Genomic DNA, 13502 nt, shown 5'->3' on the forward strand with positions numbered 1-13502 from the left:
GGGGCATATTATGAAGGAATGTACAGATATGACAACATCTAGAAGAATTCCCTCAAATATGGATCTTGGTGTTAACCCAGAAAAGCAAATATTGGCCTGGCTTTGGATCTAGAGCAGACTTATGACTGTCTAAAACATACCAGCACTACATAATAACGCTTTATCGCACTCCTTAAATGAAAGTAAAAGTGAAAAAAAGTAATGATGACATAAATGACAGCTGTTACTTAGAGATACACTGGAGAGATGGACGAGCACTGAAGTGTGGTAGTATTTAGGTGAATCCTTGGTAAACCATAGTTACCAAGGCAACATTATTACAGCCTCATCTGCGGTTTCACACCCAAAGACAAATAGAAAGACAGAAGAAATAAAGACACATCGTTTCTGATAAAGACACACACACTGTGTTAATATCTTTGGAAAGAAAGAACATAAACTTGGACTTTTTCTGACATTTTACAGATCAACAACTTCATCGATTATCCTGGCAAATAACGGGCAGTTTAATTGATGATAAAATAATTGCTGGTGGCAGCCTTAGTGGACAGTTTGCACCAACAGTAAATCAGGTCCTGTGCCATGTCCTTTTTCATTATTTTAAGTATCAACACCAGTTAATCAGGTCAAATGTGAGCATTTGCCGTATACAGAAAATGGCCATTTGAGATTTGACTTGGATGGATGCTGGATGATAGTGATAGTCAAGAGAACCAATACTTTGGATTTATATTTTGTACTGAAGTACACGTTGAAATGGGCAGGAGAACGCTAGCTGTAAGCAGCCAGTGAACCAAGTGTGCACTATGTTGCATTCAGGTTGTATTAATTACAAATAAACAATTTTTTTTTCTCAGGTATTTATAATAGCAGTATTCAGCTATTTGGAAAGAAGAATGACAAGAGAATAAGTGAGAGAGTGCATCTTGAAATATGATATTTATTGTTGGTTTTTTGGACCCAAGTATCAAATTGGTATCGGGAATAGTAGAATTTCACTAGTTTTGGTATCAACTACTAACTTTCTGGTATTTCGATATCACTAGTGCCCACCTACACCTAAATAACACATTGTTTTCAGGAAAAGATACGTGTTGGGTCAACTGAACACAGCTAACGATGTTGCTGTGGGGTTAAAAATAGTGCACAATGTCTAGATATACAGAGGCTGGAGCCAGCAGTAGGTGGAGAGTCCTCTGTCAGCTAGCTAGGGAGCTGGGATTGTTTCTCCTTCTGTAATCCCACACACTGAAACCTCTGTGAAGTGGTGAGAATGAGCGTGGGTGTGTACTGTACCGTATGTGTGTGTACAAGGATGAATGCTCGCACAACACTTCCCATGCAGCCATATTCATTCACGACTTTTCATCTTCCAACAGAAGCCATTATGCTACTTCACGTGTTCACGATCACGAACGAGCAAAACATGTGATAATAGTGTAGAGTTCCTCCTCCATGTTGCCAAAGCTACACGAAGCTCACCTTTCACTGGAATCTCGTCATCAAGGGAAGTTTACTTTCAATTAAAATACGCCACAAAAACGTAACACGCACAACCACTAACCTTTAAGTGACTCCCAAGCACCCTGAGGCATCCACCGCATTACACAGGGAGATTCAGAGCAAGGAATGAAGGAATAACACCAGGCAACAATATGGCTCAGTTCTTTTCAACATGGGCTTTCACTCTGAGAATATTTGGGGTTTCAAAAAACGACATCCTTTCTACAGTGTATAAGGATTCTGAATGGGGCTCTCTGTCTCTAATTGGCCTCTTTTAGCCTTTGTATCAGTGTTCACACTCTCTGTCTCTCTTACAAACACACACTATGGTGTCGGCATGCACCTACATGCACACATACCCACGCACGCTACATTCCCATCTAATCCACATCCATCCTCTCTGTGGAACACACTCTAGATTGGTTTTGCTTCTAGTATAAACTTCCAAGTTGAGGTCAGACCGTGGGGTCACAGGGGCCTACAGAGCTAGCCATGTAGCTTGACTTCAAAGAAAAACAGGCATCATCATGGGAGTGAGTTTGTTCAAGCTTTATCTGTCTCTGTCCTATTGTCAATGGTGTACAGTCAAAGCTTTGGGAGCTAGAAGCTGCCTTCAAAATGTGTTTGACTTCACCGGAATCCATTTTTATTTTCAATTCAGGGTTGAAAAAAACAACAACATATCTACCTTCTCAGTAGACATTTAATTAACTTTTTTTTTGATTTTATGTAGAAAGGGTATTGTTGCAATCACCTAAAAGGCATAGTGAGGACAAGTTTAACTGTGACATGCTTGTGTTGGTTGTCAAGCCTTCAATACACATACCAGTTCGTTTCAGGCCAAAATATGTCCGCAGCACAGTCAGAAATGCTCAGGTACAGAATGCTGGCATTAAATGCAACATCAGATCGATGATCTTGTTGACTAATGGTCTGATGTGAAAACAAGTATTTAAAAGCTGATTGTCAGAAAGCATTTAATATTAAGGAACTATTTACTAAAACGAAGGTACTGTGTCAGCACTCACATTCAAAAGCCTTACAACTAACCTTTGGTGGCAGTGTACATTCATTTATTAAAACAAATACCATTGTATTGTGTCCCACTCATGTTTCAGACTGAGAGTATACCTCAGTGTTTTAGATTTCATCAACGTGACTTTTCTGCCCTCTAGTGGTGATGTATGAGAACAACAGCTGTGCATAGTATCGGTCTCTATTCTTATTAAAGGGCAGTGTTACATTTTCTAGCAGTGTAAGAATGACAGGTTCAATAACAGTGTCACTTTAGATTGACATAAATAGAATCACGTAAAAGCTCAGGAAAAACAAACATTAGGTCTATTTCTGAAATAATTAATACATCTACATTTGAAAGTCAGTACACAGGAAGTTGATACAATATTGTTGTGTTGACAGTGAGACAGATGCGAGTCCATTATAAGCTCTGAAGTACACGATAGTGATTCGCTCTTGGTTAATGTTATATTCATCTAATGATACATTTAGATGTTCAATCATACTATATTTTGATTTCATGGCTTATATTGCACAGCTTTTCAAGGGGCCACTAGGGGCCAGAGTTTCATGAACGGCAGGCCGGATAGATATCAATGCCACATTATTTACCATCCAACGAGTCAACAGACTGCAAACAGAAGAATCTAAATCTAAAGAGCTCCGGGGGGACAGCTTCTTCCTTGAATCTGTTCCAATAAACAGTCCTGGAACACATGACACATAGAAAGTAAAAGCTCTTTGTGAGGTGTAATGAAACTGTAATGTACTGCACATGGCTCAAAAACATAATACTAATACAATTTAGAAATTCTCAAGGAAATGTCAAGGGGCGTTCATTTTTAAACCCCTATCTTAAGAGTGTCAGCACTTGCAGGGAGTTATTTCTAGAAATAATACAATTGTAAATGTTCCTCTAGTTGGAATTACAAGTATGTCTTAAAAAAATGACAATTTAAAACTCGTGTTCTTTGATATAAACAGTCATATTTTGTGTCCTTTTCATCCCACTAGCCCTAGTTTTTAATTACATGATAAAAAGACCCATTTCAGGAAAAGTCATATACTAAAGATGTACGGTATGGGGTTTATTTTAACGGAATTGGAAAGGGTAAAACTGTCCCTCTTGGGAGTGCTATTGTTACAAATATGATATATCATGTGTATTAATGTAACTGCATGCATCTACATGTATTTGATAGATGTCAAACATATTTGCAAGATCAGCTTGATTTTAAAAACAAATGTGTTCAAGAGGTGGCAGCTAACCACCTTCAAAGTGTTTCTATCACACTTCATGACATAACTCTCGAGTATACTTTGCACACAGGGGGATTTTAAATGGCACCACACTGCTGAGTCAGCAGCTGATGTTCCCACCAAAACACAAAGTGTCTCAAAACAGGTGTCATTTCTGACTTACTGTACTGACTAAAGCAGCCAGCCTGTCAGTAAGGACGACCGCACAACAACAACAAAGAAGAAATGTTTCCACTTCACTGATTACTTCAAAAACACAACAAGACAAGCCTCAGCGAGCAGGCGGTGGCACGCGGTGGCCCACTTATAACAACGCAACGCTGCGAATTAGAGTAAACACATATAGTTCATAAAGAAAACAGCAATACAAGTGTTGCAGTAGTCTTGTGGCTTGCAAAGGCCACATATTCAATCAAATCAAATTGTTGGAAATCATGTTTGAGAAATTGCTGCTCTAAGGCACGTAATGTTAAGAATGTTATTATGGCATTATTGAAGTCTTAGACGTATAGAAACGGAAACATTTATATATGAAAAGATGTCAAATACGATACAATTTCACACAGATGCTTTGGTGCCTCACCCATGTAGCTGCCTTCCTGCAGTATTTAAGCTAGCATGATCAGCATCACACAGCCAGGGTGTTCTCTCTGCAGAGCAGCTGCAACATCTCAAAGCTGACCCTGGGCCAGTTCTAAAGTAGACACATCTGTACAAGCAGACACTTCTCTGCCTCCTCATGATGCTGCGATGAAAACATGCCAGAATGATACATAAAGAACTGTTTCACTTTTCAATTCTTTCATTGACTGGCACACGGTTTATCATTGCGTGTATTCTTTGCATCTCAAGCAGGCTCTGTGCACAATCCCACGTCCTACGCAGTGAGGCGGAATGCAAGCAAGCAAATAGTACATCTTTAATTGGTTTGGCTGCATCATTTCAGCTTTCTGAGACTGATGTGGGGGAAGGGGGATAGGGTGATAAGCCCTCCTTACTTGCCTCCCTTGGGTGACAAATAAAGCATTCATAAAAAACATTGACTTGAATCAAATAAAGTGTAAGCGTAAATAAGGCATGTGATACTTGAGAGAAGACATACCCAGAAGATTGATTGTCATCACTATAAACCGACTGACAAAATCATGTAAATAATGTAACTATTAAGCAACAACAGATGTTTCAAGATTGGACATAAATGCTGCCACTATAAAACTAAATAACACCATTTTTACCTCATTCACACCAACGGTGTTTCGGTGGCCGGTTCGGAGCTGGAGCTTGAAAAGCACCGGGTTTTCCTCTTCACACCGCAGCGGAGCAGCCTCTTAGCTCCGGAATACGGTTCGTTTCAAGCACCAAAAAATTGTCCGGCCAGAGCAAAAGCACCACATACGTCACGCTTACGTCGATCAACTCCTGAACAACAACAAGAAGCCCGCGTTTTATCCAGTTTGTACACAACGATGGAGAAACTTAACAAGCAGCAGTGGTCCACTGAAGAGACCAGCTACCTACTGGGAATCTGGTCTTCCGAAGAGGTACAGAGGAAGCTGGAGCACAATCGCCCATTGTTGTTGTTGTCGGTGTCAGCTGTGAGGGGTTTCCGCGCGGTTTGGCTTTATGAAGCAGGCACGCAAACGGTTACGTCATGATGCAAACGATGACGCAATGACGCAGCACCAGTCGGACTCTGGGCGGTGTGAAAAGAGCCTCCGCTAAACCGAAGAACCGGTTCTGAACCTGAAAAGCTCTAGCACGGAGCTTGAACCGGAGTTGCGTTGGTGTGAATGAGGTATTTGTGTTTTGCAGCAAAGCTCCAGGATCTAAAACTCCTCTAGCGAACCCTTTGGGGTTGTGAACTTGTAGAAGGGATTCACACCTGAAAGTGTTTACGCCAGAGACAATCAAGATCAGATATCATGCCTTTATTCATTTGAATAATCCAGACAAAATCCACTACTAGCAACAATTTAAAGAATACAACCTTAATATCTCATTGCTGTAACTCATACATGTATACATTAGGCCAAAGCAGATAACTTGTGGATGTAAACTGATTTGCTTGCTATGCTAATCTTTTTAGCACACTAATGTTAAAATGAGCAGAAATGCTAACATTTAGATTGTCCCTATTTGTTTTGCTAATGTTAACATTTCCTTGCTAACGGCATAAGCATATAGCTAGCTAACATAGACAAATAATTGAGACTTTTTTCTGCTTTACGTTATGTTACGTACCTTTAGTAAACTGTGTATTGAGATGTAAAGCTGGTCTTGTTTACCTGGTGTTATGGAATGAAAGTGATGCAATGCAATTCATATACAAATAAATAAGAAATAATAAAACATTACACTGTGCCAGTGGAATGTAAAATGTATTTGTTGATGAATAACAAGTGATTTCCCACCTTAACAAGCATGATTTTTTTCAGTGGCAATCTATTACAATGTTGTTGTAGTCTTTTGTTGCGACTGTTCTGATACTGAAACTTGACTGCATGAAGAACCGTTTTTTTCGCTCGACTCTACATGTTTTGTTCTCCCTCAGTGTAGCTTAACCACTTTTTTCTTCACATGTATTAGGCTCTATTCTGTATTCCTGTAACATGAACAACTTCTGCATTTAAAGCAACCAAACCACCAAAACGCTGCCATCTGTCTGTCACGACAGACATACGCCTTGTTTGTGTCTAGGAAACGTGACAGGAAGTGATGACGTCAGTATGTTTCATGTAAAAAGGCAACTAGGTTTCCTGTGACAACATCAAAACAAACAGGGTGTCATCACTTGAGATCATTGACACGCAGGTTTAAATTCAAAATTCTTTGCTGAACTTAAACAGTGTTGTAAAAAATGTACACACAAAATCAATAAGCATTGTATTTATAACTACATCTAAACATATTAATTTCAATATGTTTGTGTTCTTGCCAGCTCAGGTGTTGTTACACAATACAGAATCCACCAAGTTCATTTAAATCTATGTGACGCGTGTTGAACATAAGAGTGAAGTATGGTTTTTTTTTAGATGAGGAATATAAGTGAATTATCAGCTTTTTTAGCCTCTTTGCCAAAGTGTCAGGTTTCATCCAAAACAATACCAAGAGGCCAAAAGCTGCCTGTACGGAGCCAAAAAGTGTTTCACGGTCCAAAGACTTTCAGAATAAATGCCACCTGTTACGTTTTTACTCAAGCAGAGACACATTACAGCCAAATAGAAACCCCCTTACAAAGAAAACGGTACACGTTGGGCGGTGGTGGCGAAGTCGATAGGGACTTGGCTTGGCAATTGGAAGGTCACCAGTTCAAGTCCCGGCAAGACCAAGTGCTACCGAGGTGTCCCTGAGCAAGGCACCGTTCCCTACACTGCTCCCCGGGCGCTGTTCAAAATGGCTGCCCACTGCTCCTAACACTAGGATGGGTCAAATGCAGAGAAACAATTTCCCCACGGGGATTAATAAAGTATATCAAAATCAAAAAAAAAAATCAAAAAAATCAAATAAACCAAGTTCAAAAGAAAGAGTCACATTCCCAGAGAAGTTACAGAGAAGAATTCTTGATAGCCTTCATAAAGTCACTCTGCCAAAACTTAAGCGGATTCACTCTCTCAGCCAGACTGACAGGAAGCTTTTCCCTCCCCCTTCTTCCTCGACCCTCCTTCAGCTGAGGGTGGGCGTGCTGAGGAAATACAGATGCATGCAGATGTTGACGTTACACAACGAAAGTTGTGCCCACATCCGTTCACAATGAAGACTTTTGTGGCCTATAGTAGGCTGCTCAAAACAGTAAACAGTAAAACAGCAGGAAGCAAAATACAGCACTTGTACCGTGCAGTACACTTTCAGCATCACTGGATCCCAGAGATAAAAACAGCAATGGTTTAATTGGGCTTTTCACAAACTTCAAATCCTTGAGTTAGCTTGTGACTGGATGAGTCAGAGAGAGAGATATAAATACTTCCAGGGAACAGCTGTCATTAGCACTTTTTAAGTGGTTGACTATACATCATGAGGAGCTTTTAGAACATAATTGAACACTTTCTCCTGTCAGTGTCTCCCTGCACAGTCAATGGATTGCTACATTTTCTTGTTGCACACTAAAGTGATTCATGATGCCTCCACTCATCAGCACTTTTCACATTCAGAGCTGCAGCAGCAGTAGTTGCCAATAACAGATGTGTCTCACTCTGTCAGTGCCAATGAAGAGTGATTTCCAATAAACTCTGTTCCATCAGAAAAAAAGAAACCAAAGGCTTATTAAGTTTAAACCATCAATTTGTTCTCTTTATTTTCTACCAAAAACACATAAATATATGTAAAAGACAGGGGGAGCACAAAGTGTCAGGACGACACTTATGATTCAGACTCAATAAGGGGACGTGACAACTGACAAAAGCCAAATGATAAACTCTGTTTACATGCCTATCAAACGAGGAAATGGGTCTTTTAACAATATAACCACCACACACACCGCTAAAAAGACAATTAGATTGTAACAGTCTCAGTGTATAGCGTTTTACTCTAACGTTAGTAGGAGACGTCATTCGGTGGAATACATTAAAGCATTGCCTACTTTAATGTAGCCTACCGTTAAAAGAAGGCTTAAACAGTGCAGCGTTACGTGTTCTTTTAGACACATTAATTAAAAACATGTTTCTTGTTCACTTGTTACACTACATGACAGATGTTTCCCACCAGCAGGGCAGGGATGCGACTACTACTACGAGTCACGAGGACACACACACGTTTGGCTCGCGCACACAAAGCAAACATATACGCACATTAAAAAAAAAAAGTAAACAAAAACCACTCGGTCTTACCTGTTTTGCAAGGTTGGGGTCAATTGGGTGCTGCACCGTCGTGCATTTGCGGTGTAAAAAGGGTTAAAGAGCTTTAAAACAGCGTGAGAGTTGTTTACAAAGTTTCATCGTGAACTCCGATTGGCCTGAGTGAAGTTAGTCGACGCCCCAAACCTCGGTCACCGGGCCGAGTCCGAGTCCAAAAAGTAGTTTCCTGGACTTGCTGCTACTCTCATGTAGGAAGCAAAACATGGAGAAGGAGGCGAGTTGTTGCACCTTAAACGTGAAGTGTAAAATGAGTAGCTTAGGTTTTTTTTCACTCAGCTTTTTTTTGGTTTACCCGTTGAGCCAATGTCGGCTGCATGGAGACACATAGGCTGCAAGTAAGGCATAACAGACCTATGGTAACTGAGTGCAGGGGTGCGTTCAATGCATGTAATGCCGATAAGTAACAGTCACACATTGCAACAGAACACACTCCCTTTTTGTATATATATGAAAAAAAAACATAATTATAATAATAATAGTCATATTACTAATGCTTTGCTTTTCATTAAATAGATAATATCCTTATATTTTGTATGAATGTTCTGCTTTGGTCTTAGAACATTTGGTTTGTTTATATGGACATAAGTAGGCTACTGAAATACCATGTTTGTTATCTTTAAAAAATAATTCCTCAAAGTAAAAACAGTTGTAATTAAGAATTGTAGGTCATTATTTGTTGAAAGAATTGTCAAGGCACCCTATAACCTACCTTCACCTAATGAATGAAGTGGAACGTGCTATGCTATTTCATACTGTCTACTGTACATTTGTGCTACATCAAATCAAAGCAGTGCTAGTATTTATTAGAATGTGTAGTGGCCTGCCGTTGTATAAAGTGTTGTATAAACAAATGATAATGCAGCACTGTGTAATAGGTTTTGTAGTGCTGTCAGATGAGAAGCTACATCATCTGTTGCATGAAAGGAAAGTACTCAACTGTTTCCCATGGCACATCACTTTCTGGCTGCTATACACAACACTAAGAAAAAAAGTCCCTAGAAATAAAAGCTGTTTGACTTCTTACACATTTAATTGGATTATACCCAAAGAACAATACATCTAATGGTGATATTTTAAAGGCACCATGCTCTTCTCAAGCAGCGTCAAACTAGACAAAGAGTAACATGAATTCCCAGGGGCCGCCTCAATTATTTTTGGGTTAGTTTTTGGCACCTTTTGTGATTTATTGAATGAACATGCCTTTGAACAAATAAATTGTGCCTTCGCATTAGACATCTTCCAGTAATGTTCTACCTTAAGTGATTGTATTTTCCACAGTGTTTGTAGCTGCATACTGATCCCCTATATAAAGTGCCTGGCTGTGTTCACATATCTAAATCTTATTTTCGCATTGCTGTGAGTGATAATGGATATTATCACAGAGCAGGCTGTATGCCAAAGTGTTATAAAACACCAAAAATAAAAGCAGGAGACTTACAGTAGGGAATTATTTCAGACAAAAACAACTTTCATATAACCTAACAGGTTTTGTATGTTGCCCACTGGGTAATCAATTTGCAGGAAAGATATGTATTGCGATGAAAAATATGAATCCCAAGATGTCACAAGATGCTGAGGTCATTGAGGTCACGTGGAAGCTGTTATGTAAAACTGTCCCATATAAATCATATTATACACTACTCATTTTCAAAAGTATAACAATTCTTAGGAAAAATATGCCGCCTGGATTTATTTTTCTATCACCATTATGAGGAAACGTTATCAAATAAGTAAAATGTATTTTTTCTGGGAATTAAATCAATTACATTTATTTTTGTCACACATACATGTCCCAGAATACACAGTGAAATCTAGACTTTGCACTCATCACATCCTAGTATTAGGAGAAGTGGGCAGCAACTATAAAGCACCTGGGGAACAGTGTTTGGAGTCAGGTGTCTTGCTCAGGGGTCCCACAGCAGTGTGACAAAGGGAAAATGGCAACTCTCGAGGTACCAGCCCACACTACTTGGTCCGTTGGTGGTCTTGAACCGGGGACCTTCTTGTTGCTATCCCACAGACTGAGCTACCGGCGATATCAATCACATGGGCAGTTGGCCTTTGTTGTGTCCTTTTCCACATGGTACTCTCCATATATTGTGAAGCTGCTGGTATTTGTTTACTGGCAATTTCATTACATTTTACAACAGAGCTGCTCTTGCAATACCACCACCCACCAGCCATTTGTTTTAAAAGGCCCCATCTGTCCATCAATGTTTGTTTCTCCAACTAACCCACTGGTCAAGCTTGGGAGAACAAGACATCACCATATGGGGAATGTTATTTACACGGTCCCCAGTTTTTTTTGTCACCACTTTCCAGATTATTGCTCAACCATTTACACCTTAACCTTGACCTGATGTAAGTCTTACAGCAAACGACAGGCAACTCTCATCATAGGATGAAATGTAGTGGATGTGTTCCTCTTATTTTGTAGGGCTGCATTTCATGTATGCATGATGTCAATTATACTAGACATGTTGCCAGATAATTGATGTATCAAAGCCCTAGTGACCTTTGCAGCAACTGGGAAAACAAGAGGAGAAACAAATGGAGACAAAAAGTCACTAACAACACTCAGTAAGCCTTAAGCCATCTGCCAATACATTACATTGTGAAATCCCATTTTTTAATAAGTAATTATAGCCTTAATTGTTTTCCAGGCATTTTAATGACCTCTTATCTGCTAATACAGTCTACAGTGTAAGTAGAATACAAATGTTCATTGCACGAGCAGCACTGAACTTTCTTTCCCCCTCTTTTTGAGTATAGATTAAGCAAATCATTTATTTTATTGATCCCTGTGTCTATGTGATATCTCCAGTGTAATAAGAATGTAATGAGAATGTCTGTGCCTCGAGTAAATGTATATGTATGTATTCATAGCGACTTATCTAATTTGAGGTCCCCCATATCATGCCCGGGCGACTGCCGCTTCACTGAAAGTCACCTGTATTTCTAAAGCCTCAAAGAAGGTTCTGATTAATGAATATTAATTTTACAGGAAGAGCCAGAAATATAATCCTCCGCCTTGGTGGGCTCACATAATGAGTCTATTACAGCATTGGATTTAAAAGAGGGGCGGGCTTTGATGAGACAAAATAATAATTTTGAAGATAAGCGAAAGATTTTCTCACATGTCTGTGTAAAAGGGAAGCAGGAAGAGAGGGCATCAAAGAGGGAATAAAACAAATGTGTTCACAGGTGACATTTATATGTTCCCGGTAATACATGGTCAAACCTTTCAGTTGTTTCAGTTATGTTCTCCTCCTCCCACTTATATCACTCACACACTCAATTTAACACACACACAATCTCTAAACAAATTCAGGCTCTCAAAGGGATTTTTTTCAGCAATGTTGGCATGCTGAAACAATTGATAATATGTTACTATGTGTTTGTGGACAGAATTAATATTCTCTAAAAATTCTACATCATAAAAGTCTACAAACCCTTATCCAAAATACACATACATAGGCTGAAGTCGAATAGTCCATTTAGCTTAGGAACCTTCCTAAAGGAGTTAAATTACCCGGAAGTCCCTCAGTGGCAGCCATGATAAGTGCCGTTCGAATTCTCTAGAATGATGAGAATGATAGGAAAGGAGGTTTCAAACTTCCTTTATAACCTCCTTTAGCTTAGGAGCCACTGGACCTCCCTAACCGACAGGAGAAGCGAAAATGCTGCCCCACAATGCCTTGCAGCCGCAGCATTTGCCGTCACTCAACAGTCGGCCGTTCACGGAAACAACCGATTATGACCGAGAAATGATATCATGAAAGTTACGGTGCTTATTAAGCATTTAAAAACATAGGTGGTAAGTTGCCAAAGTGCTTTGTTTTGAACGTTCATCAGTATTATAATCAAAAAGAGAAATATGAACGTTAGTTTTTACTGAAATTATCAAATAAAGTCAACATTTCAGTCTTCACTGAGCTGTGTGGGGTTTGTTCAACTTTTAAAAGATGTTTGAATGGTGATATACACATGATAGGTGTTAAGGACTAACGTTTATAATAAATACATTTGTATTGATTTTAAGATCTTTAGTTCATACAATCATACGTATTGGGATCATTGGTATTAATGTGGACCGGAGGGAGAGGGTGACGAGCATAAGTTTCACTTTCCTTTTTTATTTCAATTCCAACTTTGGTCATGAAGAATATGTTTCTCTGTTGTCCACGTTCATAAAGCAAAGCAACAGCATCAGTACACGGTGCAGAGTCTCTAGATCAGTTTACAGTAGTCCCTCGTTCTTATTAAACATCCATGTTGTAGTCCGCTGTATAGAAAACTGTAGTTTCCATAGTTCCCCCACAGCAGCAGACGCACGTCCGCTGGTGCATCATAAACACGTCGGATAGTGAAAGTGCATTCGGATTCTCTAAAGTACCGCAGTCTCTTCTCCTAAGTCCTTTTGAGTTCTCCTATCCACTATCCCTTAACCCCGTGACGTTTCACTCAGAGGTCAAGGAATAGGACGATAGGCTTAGAATTTAGGAGCTGATCTTTGGACTATTCGACTGCAGCCATAGATTCTGCTGCTGCACTTACATTGTGGAGTGAAACAGATCAGCCATTTAGTTATAATATGCCAGAAGTTCTATTTATTTAGTGATTATCTTATGAAAACAAATGTATTTTCTGAATCTTGGAGGAGTGAACAGTAAATTCAGCCATAGCCATTTTAACCAAAGAACACTGCAGCTATGGTGAGCAAAACGCTGGTGAAAGGTGTGTGTAATTGCTGTTATCCCGCTGTGCAGCTGCTGTTGGCTATACGGAGATGTTAGACTTAGCATTCCACTATTTCCTGACAATAGTGTGAAGGTCTGAAAGAAATTGACCAGTGGGGAACAAATGAAAAAA

General features: G+C 39.5%; 1 protein-coding gene across 1 annotated transcript in view; it reads right to left on the reverse strand.

The window, feature by feature from the left end:
- ccnd2a (cyclin D2, a) overlaps nucleotides 1–8709 on the reverse strand; it is a 180618-nt gene extending 171909 nt beyond the window's left edge. The window contains exon 1 of the mRNA XM_034084713.2: nucleotides 8604–8709. The gene's annotated coding sequence lies outside the window, so the exon portion shown is untranslated. The remainder of the gene's footprint in view (nucleotides 1–8603) is intronic.
- Between the last annotated feature and the right edge of the window lie 4793 nt (nucleotides 8710–13502).

This window comes from Pseudochaenichthys georgianus, chromosome 6 (assembly GCF_902827115.2).
Source record: "Pseudochaenichthys georgianus chromosome 6, fPseGeo1.2, whole genome shotgun sequence".
NCBI lineage: Eukaryota > Metazoa > Chordata > Actinopteri > Perciformes > Channichthyidae > Pseudochaenichthys > Pseudochaenichthys georgianus.